The sequence below is a fragment of the Pan troglodytes genome, chromosome 9 (genome assembly GCF_028858775.2).
Source record: "Pan troglodytes isolate AG18354 chromosome 9, NHGRI_mPanTro3-v2.0_pri, whole genome shotgun sequence".
In the NCBI taxonomy this organism is placed as follows: Eukaryota; Metazoa; Chordata; class Mammalia; order Primates; family Hominidae; genus Pan; species Pan troglodytes.
In genome coordinates this window covers 118,020,763-118,043,794 of record NC_072407.2, presented here as the reverse complement: position 1 = coordinate 118,043,794, position 23,032 = coordinate 118,020,763, and the positions used below count along the sequence as shown (strand labels likewise).

At 45.7% G+C, this 23,032-nt stretch overlaps 2 long non-coding RNA genes across 3 annotated transcripts in view; one reads left to right on the top strand and one right to left on the bottom strand.

Annotated features, from left to right (window-relative positions):
- LOC134807385 (uncharacterized) overlaps positions 1–23,032 on the top strand; it is a 220,773-nt gene that overhangs the window by 12,502 nt on the left and 185,239 nt on the right. The window lies entirely within an intron of this gene.
- LOC134807304 (uncharacterized) lies at positions 18,156–22,877 on the bottom strand. Its single transcript, XR_010147404.1, has 3 exons — positions 22,766–22,877; positions 20,796–20,871; positions 18,156–18,513 (listed from the first exon to the last, which is right to left on the bottom strand). It is a non-coding gene; the product is annotated as an uncharacterized LOC134807304 (long non-coding RNA).

Genomic DNA, 23,032 nt, shown 5'->3' with positions numbered 1-23,032 from the left:
ATTCTTCATGGCTGCTGCTCAGGGGCTTTGGCCTCTCTGGCTCAGTGTAGCACAGTGAGAGGTCATGGGATTTTGAGCATAGAGGTCTTAGATCTATTGCTTTCAGGGTAACTTTGGCCAAATTACTCTCTGATCCTTAGTTTCCTCATCTAAAAATGGGGTTTATAACAAACACTTACCCCCAAACTATCAACCAGTACTATGGGGTTCACATGAGATTCTGTATGTGACCCTTACTAACCTTTACATGCATTTGATATAACAGCTGAGTTCATCTAACTAGCCCATGGCGGATCTGGGATTTAAAAGTAGGTTTGTCTGGGTTTAAATCACCTTTGTATCACCACGTCCCATGGCCTTAGCAGGAAGCATGCATGAAGAACAATTTATTCCCACACCATTCGCTCTCCTGGCCCTGCCTGGCCTCCTGCATCACTTGGGTGCAGGTATCTGTTGGCCAGGGATTGGCCCTTAATGCCTTTGCACCCTGTCCTTAAAATACTTCCTGGTAGAATGTGCTTTGGTGTGTGCCCAGCTCTTGGAGCCCATGTCCGTCTATAAGCTTATCTTAAGCATTTCTCTCTCTTTCCCTTTAGCCTGGAACAAGAGTAACAGCATAAAGCCCTCACCCACTTCTCTGTAGCCACCCTTAGATAACCCCCACCTTAGTTGAATGAGGGTAGCTGCAGAGGCACAGGGAGTTGGAAAGAATGTATGATGAAAACATGATCACCTATTTGCTTGTGGAATGAATCAGATAATATTTTTAAAGAAAATTTGCCACTTATTGTTATGAAAACACATATCTGTGCTCTGAACCCAGCCTGGAGGATGCTCAGAGGAGGAAAGGTACTGAGGGCTAGGGGTCATCCCCAAGCAGATACTAGAGAAAGATCACAGGATCTAGGTTAATAATCAAGTACTGGTTCCTGCTCTGGGAACTTGTAAGCCTTCTGAGCCTTCTTGTACCCTTCACAGAGTTACTGTGAGGATGAAATGGGATTTTAGATGTAAAATGAATTTGCTGTCATTTCATTATTATCAAGAACACGCAGCACAGACCAGTCAGATCAGTTCCTGACCATCCCTCCATCCCTCAACACATATGCCATGTGCCAGTGGTGGAGAACTGCTGGTCATTCTAATCATCTTTAATCATGCTGCCATCTTCCTTCAATGGCTTTTCCTGCTTCATTTGCTTGGCCAGTGTCTACTGATTAATTAATTCATTGAATAGATGGATGTTTATTGAGCACCTACTATATGCGAACCACTATGATGGACACAGGTGACACAATGGTGAACCAAATAAAGATGGTTCCTGTCCTCATGAAGGCTGTATTTTCTGAACCATTTAATACTCAGCTTAAATATGAAAGCCCTTTCTTGACATCTATTCTCCCTTAATAGTTTGAAGCACCCCTCCTTTTTGCCCTGCCAGTGTCTTAAGGTTGTCTATGCTAGTGCCTTTAACATTGCACTAACTCTTGCACATTCTACTCCCTCTCTCCTCTCTTGCCCTCTCCCTCTTCACTTTGCCTTATCTCTTTCCTTTCTTCTGCTGTCTCCCTCCGCTGGTAGCCATCTTCTTTGTCCTTCCTTGGAATTTATGAGGCCAATCCTTGAAATGAGAAGGTGACCACTTTGAAACAGATAAAAGAAAGCCCTTCTTTTCCAAGCAGATAATTAATTTGTGTCACTTGCTGGTCATGGAACATAATTGAGGCTAAGGGCTTAAGAAGGCCCTGAGAAGGAATTAGACACGTAGTCACACCAGGGGGAATGTATCACTCACTCTGCTTCCCCATCCCTGGAGGGTGAGGTTAGCGAGCCCTGCTCGAGCTGGGTGGCAAAGAGCTTCTCAGCCTATTAAGGGGCCTGGCCAGGCACAGTGTTCACTTACCGCATAGTGAGCAGAGATAGAGCTTTCTGGCACCAGAGATATGTAGTCAAAGGAACTACCACATAGTGAGCAGAGATAGAGCTTTCTGGCACCAGAGGTGTGTAGTCAAAGATGCAGAATAAGACTGAAGCCCTGGATTCAAGTCACAGGTCTGTCATTTTGCTAGCTAAATGATTCAGACACATTTCTTCTCCTCTCAAAGCCTCCAGTTCCTTGAAATCCAGGACTCCTGTGTGCTGCTCCTCCCTGGGCTGTGAGAGGCTCAGGAACTATAGTAAGCTTGGGAGGATGAGAGAAGAAAAAAGGAAAGAGATAAGGCAAAGAAGGGAATGAGAGGGCAAGAAAGGAGAGAGGGAGAAGAGTGTGCTAGAATTAGTGCAATGTTGACAGCTCAGCAAGCTGTAGACCTCAGGAAGGACCGAGTGCTCTGTGGATACTCATGGTGTCTCATCTTTGGGCGTAGTGAAAGGCTGGACACTGGAGAAGAGAGAATGTGTCCCAGAAGCTTAAAGTCTGACACTGGTCTTGGCTAAATGAAGCACGTTGCAGGCATAGGGTAACCTGAGGGTGAGATCCTGGGAGCAGAAGTGATCTCAGCATCCCCTAGTTCCGTGCCTACATCCAGCACTAACCAGCTATGAGGTCTTGGCAAGTGCTTTTTCCTTTCTTGACTCTCAGTTTCTTCATCTGCAAAATAGGCATTGGGGGTTGGAGCAAGGAAAATTGTACCCAATCATGATTTTGTAAAGCATATTCCTTGGAACATCAGTGAAAAAATGTAAGGAAAAACAAATTCCAGGGGAAAAAAGAATTCAAGGAAAAGTTTGAGAAATGCTGCATAATATATATAGATAATCAGAGTGCAGATTAGCATATTGCATCTCTTGAAAATCCTATAATAGGGAGAACTGTTTTTGTTTAACCTGGTTTGGTCCAAATTTTGCAGAATCCTTTATTAACATCCTGTGGATATTGACACTACCAGGAACATGCCTTAGGAAACAATCTTTTGGGTTGTTATCCATCAAACATTTTGTGCCTCCACATAGCTCACAGGGCAATTCCACACAGACTGGGGAGGAAAGAGAGAGTTCAACCTCACACCAAGAATTGTCCAGTGGTTAGTGCTGTGCTGTTGTAGAATGTCCTGCTGAATCTGTCTGTGAGCTCCATTCTCCTGATTATGTTTGACTATGTTAAGTGACATCCAGCCAGCTTTCCCTGAACAGGCAACACCAGACAGAGCGAGGGGTGGTGGCAGGGGACCCAGCAGATAGGGATCCCCGAGTGGGTAATTGGGAGTGCATTGCAGCTGCAGGCATGTTGCTCATATTGCAAACTAGACCCCCAAGGCATTACGTGAGCTGAGTCTTGGGGAACTGGTAGCAGGTGTGTTAACCTGATATTCTACCTGAGAATGCCAGCAAGGAGAGTGAAACTGTGCAATGCTACTCAGCATTTTCAAGAAAAATGCATTGAGCACTTAAACTGTGCCCAGTACCGCATTGATTATCGGTGGCAAAGAGGTGACTCAGACACAATCCCTGCCCATGACGTACTCTCCAGCTGGGGGAGGGAGGAAACAGGAAGCAGCATGTAAATAGGTAATAGCACCTATTCTCAAGCACTGGTGTGCAGTAACAGCCTGGGAAGTTTGTTAGAAATTCAGGCACTTGGCCTCTGCCCCAGATCTTGAGGATCAGAATCTGTAGGGTGGAACCCAGGCATCTCTATATTATGATATGTGACTAGGTTGGGGAATTACTGAATTACCTTGACAGGGTTAATGGGGAAAGCATGCACTTTGGAGTCAGAATGTCAGTGAGGTGACCCTGGACAAGTCCCCCTACCTCTCCAAGCCTGAGTTTCTTTATTGAAGATGCTTATGCATATGGAGGAGGATGACATTGGGACACCGTGTGTGAGGCACCTAGCACAGGGTCTGGCACCCCACAGTCAGGAAGTGGTGGCTATTCTTGGTACATTTATTGAAGTACAGTAGAAACAGAGAAAACAGAAAAATCACCCACTCAAGTCCACTTCCACAGGCCCTATCCCAAAAGGCAGGGAGGAGCCAGGCTGGGTTCTAGACATTTCTGGTACCAGCTGGAGCAGGGCACGCTGAGTGCCGTGCATTGCTATAAAGAGATACCATTTAATTGCAGAAGGTGACATTGGGCCCAACACTTCAGCGCTTTTTACAAGGGGGAGTTTGAGAGACTTCTGGAGTTCGGCAGAGCTGCATGGCTCTATTTAGCCAAGATCCAAATTCCTGTTACAGCAGCTCTTTTGGTCTGATTCACACATTTAGTAGCAAAGCATTCACTTCCTTACAGCAATGTTAATTTCCTGTGGGCATGCCTTATTGCCTTTGCTAGGTCCTTACGGCCAAGGTCTGAACATTTGACACCTCTTCTATCCCTCACCTAGTGCTGTGCAAACAATAGATACTCAATAAAGATTTGTGCCTAATTGATAAATGATCTGTTGCACTGGGGAGGGCAGATGTCAGCTGTGGCTGTTTTGTCTTCAATTTGGGTTCATTTCCACCTTTAAAGAGCTTGTGCATTATTATATTATCATATTATGCAAACCAAATATCCTAAAAAGACTGATAGTTAACAAACAGACTAGTAGATTAGGGATTGCCTGTGGGATTCATCCTAATCAACCAGCCTACTTATCTGCCTGTGATCAGGGCCCCGAATCTTTATCATTCAGCTGAGTGAAGCAACATACCAGGTTCCCAGAGGAGTAGAACGGGATTTCAATTACATATCCTTTTTTTTTTATCACTTCACTGAAATAACATGGGCTCCCTGGCTCTAAATTGCTAAAAACCAGTTTAAGTTAAGGAGACAAATAGACACTAATTACAGAGCAAAGAGGAGTCCAACGCACCAAGGCGCTTGGCTGAGATGCCTTCCGTCACTTCCTCCAATGTGAAGCTGGAAGAAATTGAAGTCTCCTCCTCTCCTGCTTTCCCACTCTCAGGAACCCCTCCCCTCAAGGGGTAGGAGTTTGGGGGGCGGGGTACAAAAGAGCCATCTGTGGAGAGAAGTTTGGATGTTCCTCTTTTAGCCCTGGCAAGCTATTAACTTGAAGACCATGGCATCTGTTTCTTTTGTATAATAATCTGTGTCGTTGTCTACATACTTATCTATTTAGAGGCACCCTCAAATCCTAATCAGTACTGCAGCTTCCCAGTGAAAAGAGTAATAATGCATAGGCATTAGGTGACCTGAATCCTGCCTGTTCCATGATCAAATGGTTACGTGACCTTCACCTTGGACAAGTCACTTCACCACTTGGGCTTCAGTTTCCTCCTTTGTACATGACGAGCCGGTCAATATTTGAACAGCTCTACAGGGGGGAAAAGCCCTTATTTGTAGCTTTTGCCAATTTCCTTGGTGTAAATACTCCTACCATGGCTGATTTCAACCTGCCACCCTGAAGTTACTGAACCTGGAGTCGAGAAGAAAGGCACACGATCCACTCTCCGGGGGCTGGTGTGAGACGGCTTCTGCAACCACCGGCTGAGATCTCTTCCAGCTCTTACATCAAAAGATAATGTGATGGCCATACAGAGCTCGTTTAGTCTCTCTGCCTTTCTGGGTTAGATACATATCTCCACTTCTTAAAGGGGAAATTAATTGGTGGGTAACAAGAAAATAACCTCATTTCTGTCCCTTTCAGACATGGGGGAAGAGTAAAGAAAGCAATATTTTCAACATGAGATTAAAAAAATACACGATTTCATTCATTATTTATATCAGTATTTAATGAATATGTAATAACGTTTATTAATGTAATAATCACATTCAAACCTTCGTTGAATAAAAAAAATTCTGCTTTTTTGCCTTTGTGAAGAGAAGGTGGAACATTTATTGCATACAAAGGGAGTTTGACAAAACACTTTCCCCCCATCTGTCACACCCAAGTCCACATCAGCAAATGCTTGGTGGCTGAGCACTGACAAAACTCCTTGGCCATGGAGGTTTTCCCTTTTCGCAAAAGGCAGAGTTCTGGCAGTCAGGCACTGAGTACTAACCCGGCCATTCAAGATTCTCCCAACACACCCCATGTTGCCTGTCCCTCCAAGTATTTGCCCATTTCAAATGCCTCATCCTCCAGCTTTACTGCAGGTCCTTCCCTACCTTCTAGAGCATCTTCCTCTGACCCACCATGGCACTTTGACCTTTCTTAGGGCACGTGTCTTATCCTGCCTTGACTGCAGTCATTAGTGCATTTGTCCTATTGCTAACCAGATTGTGAGCATCTTGAAGGAAGAGGTTAGGTCTTATTAATCATTTTTTTAATTTCCTGCAGTGTGCTTAATAAATGCTTTTGGAATTTTAATTGAATTTGTATGACTAGAAGGTGATGTCATTCCATAATCTAAAGAGTTCTTTAAAAAATGAGTTCTGAAGTTACATTCTATTGAAGAATATGCAGGATAACAGTAGCCAGAAATGTTGCTGTGCAGAAGAATAGCAGACAACAAAACTCCTAGGATGCTTTGTGGGATGCCAAAAAATACTCCCCACCTCACATACAGTGGTTTGTTTGACATCTGACATTACTTATTTCAAATAAGTATCCATCCATATACACATTTGTTAATCTTATAATTGAAATCAATTCAACAAGATATTTTCAACATCATCTTCTCTAGGCACATATAACATTCTAGGTGGCATGGGACATATGGAAGTGGTACAGTATAGTCTCTGCCCTCAGGGAGCTTGGAGCTGGGGAGGTGAGCAAGATCAATATCCCTGACATATAAGTAAGTGGTCCAGGGGTAGTTAGATAAGTGGTCCAGGGGTAGTTAGATAATACTGGACTTAAACCTTGAAAGATGAAGTTGAATTTAAGTAAGAAGAGGAAAGAGAGAAGGAGATAGAAACAGAGAAGCATAGGAGAAGAAATAAAGGAAGGAAAATAAAGGAAGGAAAACAAAGGTATTTTAGGATGCGAAGGGGAAGATGTGGATGTGGTGGGGGTACAGCGTCATGGGGAGGGGTGTTGACTGGCTGGTGTGAGGCTTTCGTGTTGGGAGATAGTATCATAGGTTCGCCTGAGAACTAAAAGATGTAAGGCCTTGAACCCCTGTTGAGCTTGGATTTTAAGAAGCACTGGGAAGCCACCACAAGCTTCAGGATGAGCAAGTAGCACCATAAGGACAGACGCTGGAAGACAAGCACCGGAGCCAGACAGCATTGGCCAGCTGAGGTCAGAAGCCTCCAGTGGGACTAGTTGGGAGAACTAGAGATTCCCGGCTTCATGATGGCAGTGAGGATGGAATGGAAGAGATGGGGGGAAGGAGGGAGAAGGAAGCATCAACACAATTTGGGCACTGGTCAAGCTATTTGACAGCGAGTCACAGAGTAGAGTAAAAGGTGATGGGTGGGTAGCTGTTTAAAAGATGCTTGGGGTGGGAATTAGAAATGAACCTCAAAGTCATTGAGAAACCCAGGAAGATCTGTGGGGCCAGCTCCTCTTTCTCTGTCTTTTTCTTCTCTTGGACTGCAAGGTTGATCTCTCTCTCTCTCTCCAGTTCCTAGAATCAATCCTTCTCCCTCCATGGCTATTCCACTCTCTTCTCTCTTCCATTGCCTTTCGATGATCACTTACTTTTTTCTCTCTCTCAATAATTCCAGCTTTTCCAGATCAACCATGACCCCACAGCCCGCCCACTGCTAAGTGACTCAGCTGCTCAATATGCCCCTCTTCATACTTCCACCAGAGGGGATCTGATTGACTCAGTGTTCGCACCTGTTACATTATGGGAACAGCCACCAGGTCTTGGCTCAGGTGCCATCTCCTAGTCCCATCTGCTATGGTCTGATGGTGGTGGTGACGATGCTGTGGGGCCAGAATCTGGGTCACATTATGGAAAAAGCCAGGTACTGTTAGGCAGGGCCTCAGAAAAGGCTGTAGGTGGGGAGCATCATGACTATTATCTCTACATAGTTTTGCATTTAGGGTATAAAGATAATGATGGAGTCAAAATGACTAAAAATTCATGAAACTGGCTAGCTGGAAGAATAGAGTGGCAGTGACAAGAAAATAGAAAAATGTAGCAGGAAAGCAGGGTGGGAACAAGCAAGTGATATGTTCATTTAGGGCTAAGTTGAATTTTACTTATTCATTTAGCAAATGTTTATCACCTGTCTACCATGTGCCAAGGCGTGTGCTAGGTGGGGACTGAGGAATTAATAGACTTAAATATTGAATACGTCAACTGAATAAATTAAATTACAATGATACCTACCATCTGTGAAGCTCCTATAGTGTACAATGTGCTTTTTTTTTTTTTTTTTTTTTTTTTTTTTTTTTTTTTTGAGATGGAGTCTTGCTCTGTCACCCAGGCTAGAGTGCAATGGCATGATTTTGGCCCACTGCAACTTCCACCTCCCGGGTTCAAGTGATTCTCCTGCCTCAGCCTCCCGAGTAGCTCGGATTACAGGCATGTGCCACCTCACCTGGCTGATTTTTGTATTTTTAGTAGAGACGGGGTTTCACCATGTTGGTCAGGCTCGTCTCAAACTCCTGACCTCAGGTGATCTACCTGCCTTGGCCTCCCAAAGTGTTGGGATTACAGATGTGAGCTACCGTGCCTGGCCACTATGTGCTTTTGATATACTATCTCTTTTAGCCCTCACAACCATCTGATGAAGAAGATATTAATTTCATTTTATAGTTGAGGACACTGAGGTTGGTGAGATTTGAACTTGAGTCTCCCTGATGACAATGCCCAGGTGCTGTACACTGGATTTTATGAGGACAGTGGATCTGGAGCTCCAGAGAAAGGTCAGGGCTGTGGATGGATATTTGGAATTCATCTTCATAAAAGTGTTAAACACATTCAGGAGAATGAATTTATTCTCTAAAAGAAGAAACTCAGATTTTCCTTTGAGGGGAAACCTATGTTTAAGGGGTAGAAAGAAGAAGAGGAGCCTGCACTCGATACATAAGAGCAGCAAGAGACTTAGCAGGGGAATGAGGATAGTGCAGAACCACCTGGGAGGGGAGTTCCAGAAGGAAGGGCAGCTGCTGGTGTCAGTGCCATAGATTCAGGAGACTGAAGACAGAGGAGACAGGCTCCAGATCATGTTGTTGTGAGGATTCAGGTGACCTCATGGATTGGATGAGTCACTGAGGAACCATCTGGGCTGGCCAATGGCTACAGTTTTGGGGTCGATGAGATATCAGTGGACACCATTACAGATATGGTAGAAGGAAGAGTCTCACAGTGGTTTCCAAGTGTGGTCCCCGGACCTGCAGCATCAACATCACCTGGAAACCCATTAGAAAAGCAAACCCAGCTGTGGGCCCAGCAAGTTGTAGTTTAACAAGCCCTTCAGGTGATTCTGATGCACTCTCAGGATTGAAAAGCACTGGTCTGGGAAAGACACAGTCTCCTCAGACCTGAATGTCACATCATTCCAGGTGTATACTTTGGGAGGTACACAGACCCACTGTAGCACCTTCAGATGGTGAGAAGGAAGGCCAATTAAAAGAATGTCCAAAGAAAGGAGTACTCATCATGAGATAAAACACCAGCAGAGGAATGAAAGCTGCTTCAAACAGGTATGGACTTTGAATATGAACCAGGCACGGTACTTGGCACAGGGGATGGTGTGAGCAAGGCAAAGTTCCTGCTTTTACAGAGCTGACACTCCATTTGGGGAGGCATATAAACATACAAGAAGACCTCAGGTAGTCAGGGTGTGTAATAACAATAAAACATCGTGATGTAGTAGGAAAGGCTGGAAGTCTGCTCCAGTCAGAGAAGGACCTGAAGAGTAAGTGACATTTGAGTGAAATCTGAATGCATCAAAGAGCAAGCCACAGGAAGGAACAGCAGAGGGAAGAGGGGTCTTGGTGGCAGGAGCTGCAAGTACAAAGATCCTGATTCAGGAACAGGCTTGACTTGTTCAAGGAATAGACAAATCCAGTGTGGCTGGAGGCTGGTCAGGGTGGTTCTTACATGGGCAGCGCCATCTAAGATAGGGTCATATAGTCCAGAGTAAGGGTTTTAGACTTATGGTAAGTTCAAGATAGGAAGTCTATGGAGGATTTTAATAAGGAGAGGGACACGATGAAATTTCTATTTTCTATTCCAAAATGCAGGAACAACCCAAATGCCCATCAACGGGTGAATGAGTAAACAGTATTGGTATATCCATACAATGGAATATTATTCAGCTATAAAAAGGAATGTAACTCTGATATAGGTTGACATGAATGAACCTTGAAAACATGATGCTAAGTGAAATAGACACAAAAAGAATACTGTATGATTTCACTTAAATGAGGTGCATAGTGTAGTCACATTCAGAGACACAAAAAGTATATCAGAGGTTAAAAGGGGCTGAGGAGAGAAATGGAGTAGGGGAGTTACTACTTAATGATTATAAACCTTTAGTGTGGAGTAATGCAAAAGTTCTGGAAATTGCCTGTAGTGGTTGCGTAACAATGGGGAGGTACTTACTGAATTGTACACTTAAAAATAGGTAAAGTAGTAAATTTTATGTTATATCTAGCATACCACAATAAAAATGTATTACACATAAGTTACTCTGGCTGCTGTGTGGAGAACTGGTTGTGGGGTGTCATGGGTGAAGAAGCAGGAAGACCAATGGGGCTGTTGTGTGATCTTGTTCAGATGCTGATGCCTGGGCAGAGGAGTGCCAGCTGAGGTGGAGAGAAGGGGTGGATTGGAAGCCAAGAGCTGATTGGATGAGTTATGCCTGAATGAGTTGAAGAAGGGAGGGTCTCGTGTGATCCCCAAAGTCTTTTCTTTTTTTTTTTTTCTTCCTTTTTGTGGAGAACGAGGTCTCGCTATATTGCCCAGGCAGGTCTCGAATTCCTGTGCTCAAGCTATCCTCCCGCCTTTGCCTCCCTGAGAGCTGGGATTACAGGCGTGAGCCACCGCGCCTGGCCCCAAGGTCTTTTCTTGAGACACAAAGTGCGTGGTGGTGTCCTGATATTTTAGGGGAAACAGCTGAAGTGCTGTCAGCTGATATTTTAGGGGAAACAGCTGAAGAAATATTATGCTTGCTTAGTGCCACACAAGGGGCGGATGGGACTGTAAGGAGACAGGTTTGGGCTCAATATTAAAAAATAAAAAATTCTTTCAAATTGAGCCATTCTGAGCATGGTTGAGGGCCTGTAAGAGCAGGGGATGAGACCCTCCTTAGAGAGGCCACCATGGAGAGGAGACTAGGACTAGGTGATCTTCCTAGTGGGTTCTCAACAACCCTCAGATTCCTTTATCCCAAGTCTTTGGAAGCCTTTGGAAATGGGATTTCTGTTGCAGGTTGAGGCAGAAGTCAGATTACAGAGGTGGGTGGTGAGGAAATGAGATAGTGACTGGAGGCCGCTAATTTGAGATAATTGTCAAGAATATTGGAGCCAGGAAAGCCAACAGGGTTAAATAGGGTTTTTCTGTTTTCTTTTTCATTCTCCTTCCCTCCCTCCCTCCCTTCTTTTTTCCCCCTTCCCTCCCTCCCTTCTTTTTTCCCCCTTCCCTCCCTCCCTCCCTTTTTCCCCCCTTCCCTCCCTCCCTCCCTTTTTCCCCCCTTCCCTCCCTCCCTCCCTTTTTCCCCCCTTCCCTCTTTTCTGAGATGGAGGAAAATGAGCTCTCACTGTTTCCTAAGAGGTCCCTGGGAGCGAGATAACATAAGGATGGCTGGTCATTTTCGGTTAGAATTGGGACCCATGGAACAATTCTTTCCTTCTAAGCTGGGTCCCAGCTCCATGTTCCTGCAGCCACCGCAGCGATTCTGACATACCATCACAGACAGCCTCCGTGGCTCAAATCACTTCCCGCTGTGCACCCATAACACACAGATTGGAGGTAACTTTACTCTAGAGAACCAATTAGCACAGACCCAGGCTGGGTAATTACAGTTTGATAAGATCCTTGCAGCCGATATCCAGGGCAGATAAAGCGCTAGGAAGCCATTTCTCAGCAGGACTTGGGGGGAAACACAATGCAACTCACCTTCCTCCTTCCCTTCCCTGCCCTTGGACCCCACCCCTGTCTCTCTCAAACTTTAAACTGGCCCCAGAGAGGAAGGGAATGAAGGGGATTAGAAAAAAGTCACTCAGAGGCTCTGGAGTGGGCAGCTTTTCCTCTCCTAGGCTAGGCCCACTGCCGGGGCCTGCTTTCCTTTCAGCCCTAAGAGGTCGCTGTTACTCAAAGCTGGGGAGATGGTACCAACTAACTAGAAGGAAAACTAAGGGCTTCCACCCTGAGTGGCAGATAAGGAAAGGGATGCCCCATATATGCCATCTGGATAGACAGGCAGATGCCACAGTGCTGCTCAGGGAGGCCAGGGCCACCCTCCACAGCCCCTCAGGCCCTCCAGGGTCTCTTGTCTCCTTCTCTGCCGTTCCCTTTGGACTTGCGCAGGGGTGGCTGCTGTGTGCAAAGCCATTTCTCTTCTGCCTCCTATTCTAAGCCATCTTTTTGTCTACCTGAACCTCACCAACCACCCCTCACTGGCTTCCCCAGAACCACTGGGGCTCTCTTTAATCCACGGTCTACACTGCAGCCAGAGGGATTGTTTCCAATGCAAATCTGATTCTGTCGTTCTCATACTTAAAAATCCTTCCATGGCTCCACTACCATTGAGATCATATGCAAACATGGCCTTGGCATGGCTGAATTTTTTTCCTTCAAAATTTTCAGTAACAAAGCACTGCAGATCCTGTTGAAATTCACTGCCTGCCATCTCCACTCTCATTTTCTTTTTTGAGCTCTTTAGTGGTGAACTTTTCTTTTGTGACTTTACATTTCACTTTTCAAATTAGCCAGTGCTGAAGTTGACTTAATTTTTGCCATAAAGTTCTATGAGTCTTAACACGCATAGGATGTATATACTGCCATCACAATCAGAACATGAAACAATTCCATCACCCCCCAGACTCCCTGGTGCTGTCCCTTTGTAGTGACACTGTGCCCCCCTTCCCTAGCCCCTAACATGCACTGATCTGCTCTCCACCACTATAGCTTTCTTTTAAAAATGTGATAGAAATGGAATCATACAGTATGTAACCTCTGAGAGTCCTCCAGCTGTTGCATACGTCAGCAGTTTCTCTTTTTTATGGCCGAGTAGTATTCCATCGCATGAATGAAACATGCAATGAAATACTATTTTGTTTATCCACTGTCTTGTTGGCACGGCCCCTTTGTCTCCTGACATTTGTACATGTTGTTCCTTCTTCCAGGGATATTCCCTATCTCCTCCTCTTTGCCTACCAAATGTATTGTCTCTGTTCAGAGATCAGTTTGTATGCCTCTTCCCCAGGAACATCCCTCAGACTCTAGACAGAATTAAGTCCTCCATACTAGGTGCTCCTACTCACTCAGTTTCTTTCTTGAACCACATCCTCACACTTCAGGGTAGGTTTTGGTTAAATTGCCTGTCTTCTCCACCATTCTGTGAGTACCGTGAGGGCAAATGTGCTGTTCCCTGCTACGTTTCCATCACCTGGCAAGTCCCAACATATACTTGTTGAATTAATGAACATTATTTGCTTTCGTATCCCAGGACCTAGTATTGTAGTAAACATTCAGCAAATCACAATGCATGTCTGACGAATTAATAAAGAGATGTCTTTGGTGTCCATTTCTTAATTGATACATACATTCATTTGTTTTGTTTACACTGATCAGACCACTTTGTCAATCTTTCTGTATATTCTGAGCCACCGCTTTTTTTTTTTTTTTACAGAGTTGCAAAAACAAATTGAGATAGTTTGTAATAATGACATACTACAATAAGATACAAATAGAGATTGATGATTGGGATGAAGCGAAATAAAGGAGGAATAAGAATAGGAGACCTGAGCTAGAACACAGAAATTCATGTCATAAAGTCTGAGCTTCCTAGCAACCAAAGACAAAGGGGAAGCCATCAGTAGCAAATTTGGCATTGTCTATTAGTGAAAATTATACCAGTTTCTCTGGAGTAGCTGAAGCTAAGGGAAGTTGCCCATGTGGAACTTCAAAAAGGGACATCTAGATCTAATAGGCAATTTTTAAAGTGCCATTTTGACATTAAATGTAATAGCTAGACTCGTGGCTTTCCTTGAAGGATTTCTTCAGTGCAAACTTAAAACAGTATGCCTAAACACAAGTTAGGAAATCTGCTTCCACAAGGAGCGAAAACCATTTGGTCCAAATATACAGCACTGATCGTCGGGCTTGATCCAGAGATAAAATCGAGTGTGCCTATAGGAGTAGATGGGCTACATGTCCTTCAGATAATCCTCCATGAATAATATTTCTTGCACCTGGGCTTTTCAAACAGCCAGCAGCTGAAAATTGGAGTTTGTTTCCCAGTGAGGGTATAGAGGATCCTCTTGTGACATCAAGCCCCTTAACCCAGGCTGTTGCCTGAGCCGATTGCCATTTCCCTGGGTCTGCTGAGTCACCAACATAATCATTTAAGGTCATAGAAGAGAAAATGAGGTCTCCCCTGTCCACTTCCACACCCCAGGTATATGCATTATCAAGAATTTGGTAATGTGTGTAATGTATATACCTGGGGCGTGGAAGAATTTGGTTCGGTGTTAGGAGAATTTGGACAACAGAACTTTAGGAGAATCCCAGATCCTGAGATGAAACATGTCGAAGACAATGTATCAGCTAATATTTGGATACAGAATGTTCCCATTTACACAGTTTTTTCATTGGTGTTCACAAATGCAGGGCAGGAGGTAGGCTGCGCAGGGCTTACCATCCCTCCCATTGTACAGGTGACAAACAGATACTTAAGAGGGTAAATGAGTCTCTCAGCATAATGTGTCAGAACTGAGACACTAGTTTCCCTGGACTCAAATCCTGTGTTCTTTGCACTTCCCATTTAAAATATTAACATACTAGAATACTACATGCTAATGTAGTATAATGATTTCCTAGAACAATAACAGGCAGAGGTGACTTTTATCTTTAGATCAAGAATAAGGAGTTTCCAACTATAATAAAAGGGATTTGGATTAGGCATTAGAAAGATATCTTCCTGGCCACTCTCCATTTACATCTCCATCCTACCTTAAATCTCTATCAGGGAGAGATGTGAGTCATAAGAACAGGCCACTGAGGGAGATTAAAATTTTCCCACTTATAACCTTTAAAAATGTGGGTACTGCTCTTGATCAGGAAACAATTTTGGGGTTGTCCTATTTAGAGACACCCATATCTCCCTTGAGCTTTCTTTTGCCTTCCTTCCTATCCTCCATAGCCAAGCCTGGGCATCAATCTGGGACACCTGCCAGTCATTTATCTATCCACTCAGCAATATGTGCTGTGCTGGACCATAACTATATCAAAGTCTCAGTAGGAGATATGTTTCCCCTCAGACAGTCCAGATAAAGAGGCTCCAAGGAAGGAACTAGTTACAAAGGTATGAGCAGGCTAAGGGACCAAAAAGGCATGGCAAAGGATCAGAAACCTGCAATATCAAGACAGCCAGGGGAAATGGAGCTACTGGAACCCATGAGCACTGGAATCATGGAAGAGAGGCTGTTTGGCAAGAGCTGTAGCAGCTGTAGCTGTAGAAGGACCCTCCTGCCAGATCCACAGTGTTAAAGCAGGGAAGGAGTGGCCTCTGATGCTCACACTGGACACACCCAACAAGGAACCAGCCATCAAGACAGCGTGGGAGGTGCAATTGGCAGAGGTCAGCCTCCTGGGGCCACAGCAGGTTGCAGAAGACTGGAGCATGGACTGGAGGGGGCAGAGGGCAAATGGAGAATAGACAGCTCAGTAGGAACCAAAGCCACACAGTCCCCGCCCTCCTCTAGCTTTCATTCTAATGAGGCAGCCAGATAATAGATATTTACACACAAAGGATATGTTGCAATAACAGCAGTGATGCGTGCTACGAAGAAAAACAGAGCAGCGAGAGCTGGAAGTGGGAAGGGGAGCTATTTTAGATGCAACGGTCAGGGAGGCCTCTGAGGAGGTGATATTGTGCAGAGAACTGAATGATGTGAGGGACTGGCAGTCAGATTCCAGCGAGGGGAGATAACCTCATTAGGTAAAAGGGGGATAAAGTGAAGGCTGGCTCTTCAGAGTGTCCCCCACCCCCAGAGCTGAGGGCAGAGCCTGGACCCACTCATATCCCCCAGCCCCAATGCGCGATGCAGAAACTCTAGAAGAGGACAAAGGGAGAAATGCCACCAAAGGTGTGCCCGACATCACTGGTGACGAGCGTGAGAGAGCCCAGAGCTCCCATCTCAGTTGGCTCGGCTCACACGCTGCACACACAGCTCCCCACACAACCATAGCAACAGATTCATTCTGAATGAGGCGGAAGCGTGTCAGTGCTGTGCGGGGGTTTCAGAGCTTACTCAGCGAGAGACAAGTGTGGGAAAGGAAGGCCGCTGTTACCAATTGCTAGGCAGTGACCCAGAAAATGCTTCAGACTCCCGTGGCTGCTCCCCAAGAGTTGGAAGAGAGTGGCAGCTGGTGGACAGGTGGTGGAGCACCCACACTCAGCGATGGTTGTTCTCCACAGTGGTCTGGGGCTCAGGAGTGGGCTATAAATGGCATTGTGAGGGATTCACACCCACCTCCCCCTAACTCAGAGACAGTTTCTCTCTTTCTGTCTGTCTCTCTCTCTCTCTCACACACACACACACACACACACACACACACACACCCCTAGAAGTGCAGGATTCCATAAGAGCATGTAGCAGAAACACAAAACAAGTACATAGTTGTTCCAGGAAGGCTTCCTGGAAGAAGTGGCATGTAAGCTGAGACCAGAAAGCAGATGAGTTAGCTGAGCAAAGAGAAGGTGCAGAAACATTCCAGGCAGAGGGAACAATGTGCAGAGGCTCAGAAATGAGAGAGAGAGCAAGCTGGCCCAGGATTGGGAACCAACAGAAGTTCAGAATGGCTAGAACAGAAAGTGGGAGAGATTCTGGAACAGATGCGGCTGGTGGGGGGGTCATCCACATTCTCCTTCTGGTCCCTCCTGTGAGCCCTCGACTGCGAAGGTGACACTCTTATTTCCAGAGCAGTGTACAATTTGCAAAGCGCTTCTGTGTCTATTTTTCATCAGTTTCTTTGTCACACTCATGATGGACAGCAGGGCTGGGACTGTGAACATGGGTGAGAACAGGGGCTTTGTGACATATGGCAACTTGTTCAAAGGCACACAGCTAAGGGTCAGCAGCAACACATTGCACTCCTGACTCCTGCTCTGATACTTGCCTCACTGGAACCGTCATCCCCTCTCATGTGGCAAATGCAGCTGGGTATGTGGTCAGTGCAACCTGTACTTCTACAGCCACCAGCCTGCAGGCTGGACCCCATTAGAGTGAAGAACGGAACCCCTGCTAGCCAGCCTCAGGTACATGCTCTGGGCATGCGCATGCGTGAGTGTGAGCATACTCAGCCTCCAGGGGGCCCTGCCTGGCACTAGATTCTGTTGTTGAAGCTTTGGTTTCTGAGTCCCATCCTGCTCCCCAACTTGGGCCAGGGGGTCCCTGGACAGAACCTCCAGCACTGTTTCCAAGGCACTTTTTCTCCTCCTAAGACGAGGTTGCAAGTCCTCTAGTCTTAGCGTTTTGTTTCGTTGTGGCTTTGCTCTCTGGCATTTTCCACGTCACCCAACTGCCTTTCATGCCTCACTTCCGCGTGGTTGTTTCACGCCTGCATCTTTTCTATCATGTTCCTTCTCCCTTTGTTCTGGGGCTTCTGTGATCTGCCCTGAGTGCTCCATCCTTTTGCAGGCTCTGCCTCCTTTCCCTCCCTCCTGTGCTAGACTGCCCAGCCTCTCTGTTCCTCCTACTCCTTCCTCTCCATCTCCATCCCCTCTGGGCCAGCCATCCTCCTATTTCTACAGCAATACCTCCCTAGAGAGAGATGCCCCAGACCCTAGAAGAGCTGGCCTGGGGGGCTTGAACGTGCTTCCCAGAACTGTGCTTCAGGGAGTCCAGTGGATGACGAGGCATCACGACTCCACTGCCTTTGAAGGGGAGGGGAGGAGAAGGGAGGCGCACACAGACTGAAGGAAAGAGCGGCTATTAGTCACCAGGAGGAGAGAAAGAAAAGGAATTGGTCCAGCAGCAGGGGGTCCGACAAAGCTCACACAGCCCAAATCAGCCCTGAATTTAATAAGGGGATGGGAATTAGAAGCAGGCAGGGAAAGGCATTGCTGCTGGCCCAGCTTCTCCCCTCCTGCAGCCCAAGGGGAGAAAAAAAGGTGAGCCTGCAGGCACCTGGGGTAGATACCTCTTTGTGTCTTTGAAAGCTGAGGGGAAGAATAATGGGAGGCAGAGAGAACAGATAGAGGCAGGAGAGAAAGGGACAAATAGCTGCTCACATTCCTTCTGTGCTTTATAGGGGCTTCAAACATCCCATATGCATCCCCGTGAAACAGCACAGAATGCAGCGTCCTTTGTAGCTGAGTGCTTTTCCTTCTGCCCAATTATTTCCCTTTAACATAGTTCGGTGACAGGAACAAATATTTGAATAAATTCAATAATAGTGGTTGCCACCTCTAGGTATCAGGCCCTAGGTAGGTGCCAGGGATCAGCGATGAATAATGCATGGTTCATGCCCCGAAGATGGGCACAGTCTAGAAAGAGACAAAGACAGTTACAGTAACAATTCAATCCAGTTGACCATACATGCAAAGTCCTGTGGTGACCCAGCTCTGCCTAGAGGGTTAGGAACACTTCACAGAACGTGGACTCTAAGCCAAGACTCAGAAAACAGGGAGAGTTAGGCAACCAGGTAGAGAAAGGGTAATCCCAGCAGTCGGAAGAAAATTGCTCAAAACCTTGGAGCTATCATGGGTCTGGTGTGTTTGGGGAATGTAGGGGCACGTCGGAGCAAGAAAGAACAAGCCAGGGGAAGCTAGCAGCTGATTGCCCTTGGGGGCTCTGGTGGACAAGTCGCAGTGGGATGGGAAGTTCAAGAGGCTCCTGGAATTCAGGGATAAAGGATAAAGGAGTCACCACCCATCTTCCTATTGACTCCCAACGTGACTAAGCCATGCTTCTCAGCGAAGGTTCCAAAAAGGGCGTGGGGACCAGGACCTTTGTTTAAGACGTCTTAAAGGAGTCTGGGTTTTTGTTGGCCTGGCTTTTGGGGGAGGTGGCAGGTGTTATGCATCTCCATGTAATAGTACCCTCCTCTCTGCTTTTGCTTCTAGTCATGAAGATCTTCATTAACTCTCCCCCTCCAACTCCCCCGCCCCAACACACACACGCTCCTTGGAATATGTTCATTTCCACTCATCTATAATGGCCTCAGGCCAGAGTTTATTTGTTCTCTTCCACCCGCCCCACCCTCATTCTGTGACAGAAATGAGAATAGAGCCCTGAGGAAGCCCGAGGAAAAATAGTACCAAAAACCTTCAGAAGGGGTTTTCTTATAATGAGCATAATTTGGAAAGCAAATTGGAAAACTGTATCAAGAGTGTGCTTAAAATCCCTATCGGCTCCCTACTACCTTAAAGGTAGAATGCAAACTCATGGCACGGTCCGCAGGTGGGCCACCTCCTGCTCAGCCTCGTCTCCATCAGCCTTATCTCCTGTCATCAGCCTTTCCAGACCCTCTTTTCAGGCACGTCTATGCCCCGATACGATCAAGCCACCAGCAATTCCTGGAATACCCCGTGTTTTCTACTGCTGTCATGACTTAGATCTTGCTATTTTCTCTGTCTGGAATTTCCTTCTCCACCGTGCCCTCCAGATTGACATTTCCTGCATTTGCAGGGCAAGTAGATCCTGTTCTGGAATGGCTTGCTCAACCATGTGCCTCTTGCTTGGCTCAGTGAGAATCATTTCCCTGGGACCCCAGTAGCCCCCCTTATCACAACTGGAATATTTATGAACTGTGTAGTTTATGTGTCTGTGTTGCCACCAGACTGTGAACCTTCTGACGGCAGAAACTAACTCTTCCATCTTTGTACCCCCCGTGCTTAGCCCAGTCTCTGGCCTGGAGTAGGTTTTCAAAAAATGTTTGGTGAAAGCATGCATGAGTCATAAACATTATTCTATCCCTCCACCTAGTAATTTCAATTCGAGATATTTATTATTAGGAAATATTACAGAAGAAGGAAAAAGAAGCACGTGCATAGCTATTCATTGCAGGATTATCTTCATTAGTAGAAAACTAGAAGCATCTAAATGCCAACACTAGGGGAACTGTTAAGTGAGTTACAGACTATTGCATTGCCATTACAAAGAATAACTATTGAGACTAGTAACAATGTAGAAAATGTTTCCCACACAGTCTACGGTTTTAAAAAATGGGATATAAATGGTATGTTCACTCTGATTATAATTATGTAAAACTAACAGCAAGGACTAAAAGATAATATACAAAAAGAAAATGAGTTGTTGGTCTGGGCTTAACCCACTATTTTTTTCCTTCTTAAACATTCTTAAAAATTCATTTTGCTGCTGTTATAATAATATTTGTATGGAAAAATAATAATATTGATACGCGGGGAAACACCCACGTATTTATATGCATATTTATATGCATGAGCCATGCAATCCAGTCTCTGTCTTTAAGAGATTTTGACAACTATATTGTCCTTTTGTACAACAGCCTTAAAAACCCATAGATTGCCCTCAAATGCTCTGGCTTCTCCCGTTATGACCCTGTGAACCATAATATATTCAAAATTCTTCAAGCTGTTTGTGTTTTCAGCTCACGATGACATAGATTTGGATTATATCCTTTTAGCTTATTCCTTCTAGGCCAATAAAGTCTTATCTTTAATAAGTCTGCATACGGTGCTTCCTACCGCCATCCTTATCACATTGATCATTCTGTAATTCTTTCCTGGACCTGCTCCTTATCTATTGCAGTGTTTGCATATCAACTATTTTATCAAGTGCTTACCTTATGCCAGGTAGGGTGACCAACTAGCTCCATTTGCCTGGTATTATCCTAGTTTTAGAACTGAAAGTCAGGCATCCTGGAAAACAAGTCAGTCACAGGAAAGTCAGGATAGTTGTTCACCCTAGTACCAGGCTCCACATTATACAATGAAGTTAAAGTTATGAACCAGATGGACACACTCCTGCCCTCAAGGAGCTTACACGGTAACTAGTGGGAAATGACCAAAAATATAATAGACAATTTGAATGTGCTGCTACAAAGATTGGCATCAACAACTATGAATGCGTAGAATATAAAGCAATGATTTTTGCAAATGCCTGTGAGGGGCGTGTGTGTGTCTGGGGCTAGGGATGACCTACAGAAGAGATGGTATTTGAGCTGGACATTGAAAGGAATGTAGGTGCTTTTTCAAAGAGATGAGGGACATTGCAAATAGGTATCTGCTGGAGTCTCAGGTCTGGTCCTGCACAGCACTATGTGTGATTGCACTGCTACTTTCCTCAAAGGAAGAACAGTGCTCCTGTTTGGTTTCCAACACCCTTCTTTATGTGACCCAGCAGTTGGCCTTTTCTGACATCTGCCCGCTGGGTTCTAGTCTTCTTAGACTGTTCTTGGTCATGTTTGCAGCTAGGTGTGCATAACCCAAGAATGAAGTGCGAATGCTCTCTCCTTGCTGCAAAGTGGCCTAGTGTCCGCTAGGCTTTCCCATACTAAACACTTACCCCAGGCAGCGCTCTCCTGGCCTGGCCTGCTTTGACTGATATCCACCTTCAGTGAGGGGTGGCATGAGGGCTAGGGATTATTATGGGCCGAATTGTGTTGCCTCCCAAAATCTTTTTTTTTTTTTTTTGAGACAGAGTCGCCCAGGCTGGAGTGCAGTGGTGCGATCTCAGCTCACTGCAAGCTCCGCCTCCTGGGTTCATGCGATTCTCCTGCCTCAGCCTCCCGAGTAGCTGGGACTACAGACTCCCGCCACCACGCCAGGCTAATTTTTTATATTCTTAGTAGAAATGGGGTTTCACCGTGTTAGCCATGATGGTCTCGATCTCCTGACCTCGTGATCTACCCGCCTCGGCCTCCCAAAGTGCTGAGATTACAGGCGTGAGCCACCACGCCCAGCCTCCTCCCAAATTCCTATGCCAAAGCCCTAACACCAATGTGATTGTAGTTGGAGACAGGACCTATAGAAAGGTAATGAAGGTTCAGTGAGGTTATAACGGTGACTTCTGAATCACGTAGAACCAACCAGTGGCCTTATACAAAGAGGAGGAACACTGGAGACCTCTCTGTCTCTCAGGAAAGGCCGTGGGAGGGCACAAGGAGAAAGCATCAGTCTGCAAGCCAGAAAGAGAACCCGAGCCAGTCCCAGAATCTGCCAGCATCTTGTTTACGGATTTCTAACCTCCAGAAAATAAATTTTTGTGAAGCCACCCAGCCTGTGGTATTCTGTGATGGCAGCCTGAGCAGACTAAGACAGGGATGCTTTAGTATTTCCCAGGCGAAAGTCTGTTCTCCTTAAGTGAAGTTCAGCACTTAGGAGCAGGCAGGAGCCCAAACATAGGCCATGGGTCCCTCATTGAGCTTTGGTATGTGGCCAAGCATGGAGTAGGTGAGCAATAAAAACCTATTCATGGCTGGGTGTGGTGGCTCACACCTGTAATCCCAGCACTTTGGGAGGCCGATGCGGGTGGATTGCCTGAGCTCAGGAGTTTGAGACCAGCCTGGGCAACACAGTGAAACCCTGTCTCTACTAAGATACAAAAAATTAGCCAGGCGTGGTGGCTTGTGCCTGTAATTCCAGCTACTCGGGAGGCTGAGGCAAGAGAATTGCTAGAACTTGGGAGGCAGAGTTTGCAGTGAGCCGAGATCACGCCACTGCACTCCAGCCTGGGTGACAGAGCAAGCGTTCATCTCTAAAAAAAAAAAAAAAAAAAAAAAAAAAAGCCTATTCATTTATTGAGAGGAGAGACCTTCAATATCAGGAGAAAGGACCTGGGTCTTCGTTAGAAAAAGACCATCAACCCTCAGGCACTTGGACAAAGGAGCCAGTGATGCCCACACTCCCTTTCTCTTAGATGCCTTTCCTCCCTCGAGAGTGGGGGCACAGATCATTCCTTGGTCATGTTCTGAACGTTTGTTGTAACCAAAGATCAGAGTCTACAGACCCCCCGTGTTCTAGAATCCAGAGATCTTTCCTTGGCCATTTGCTAGACATGTATTTGAGTTGTGAAATAATT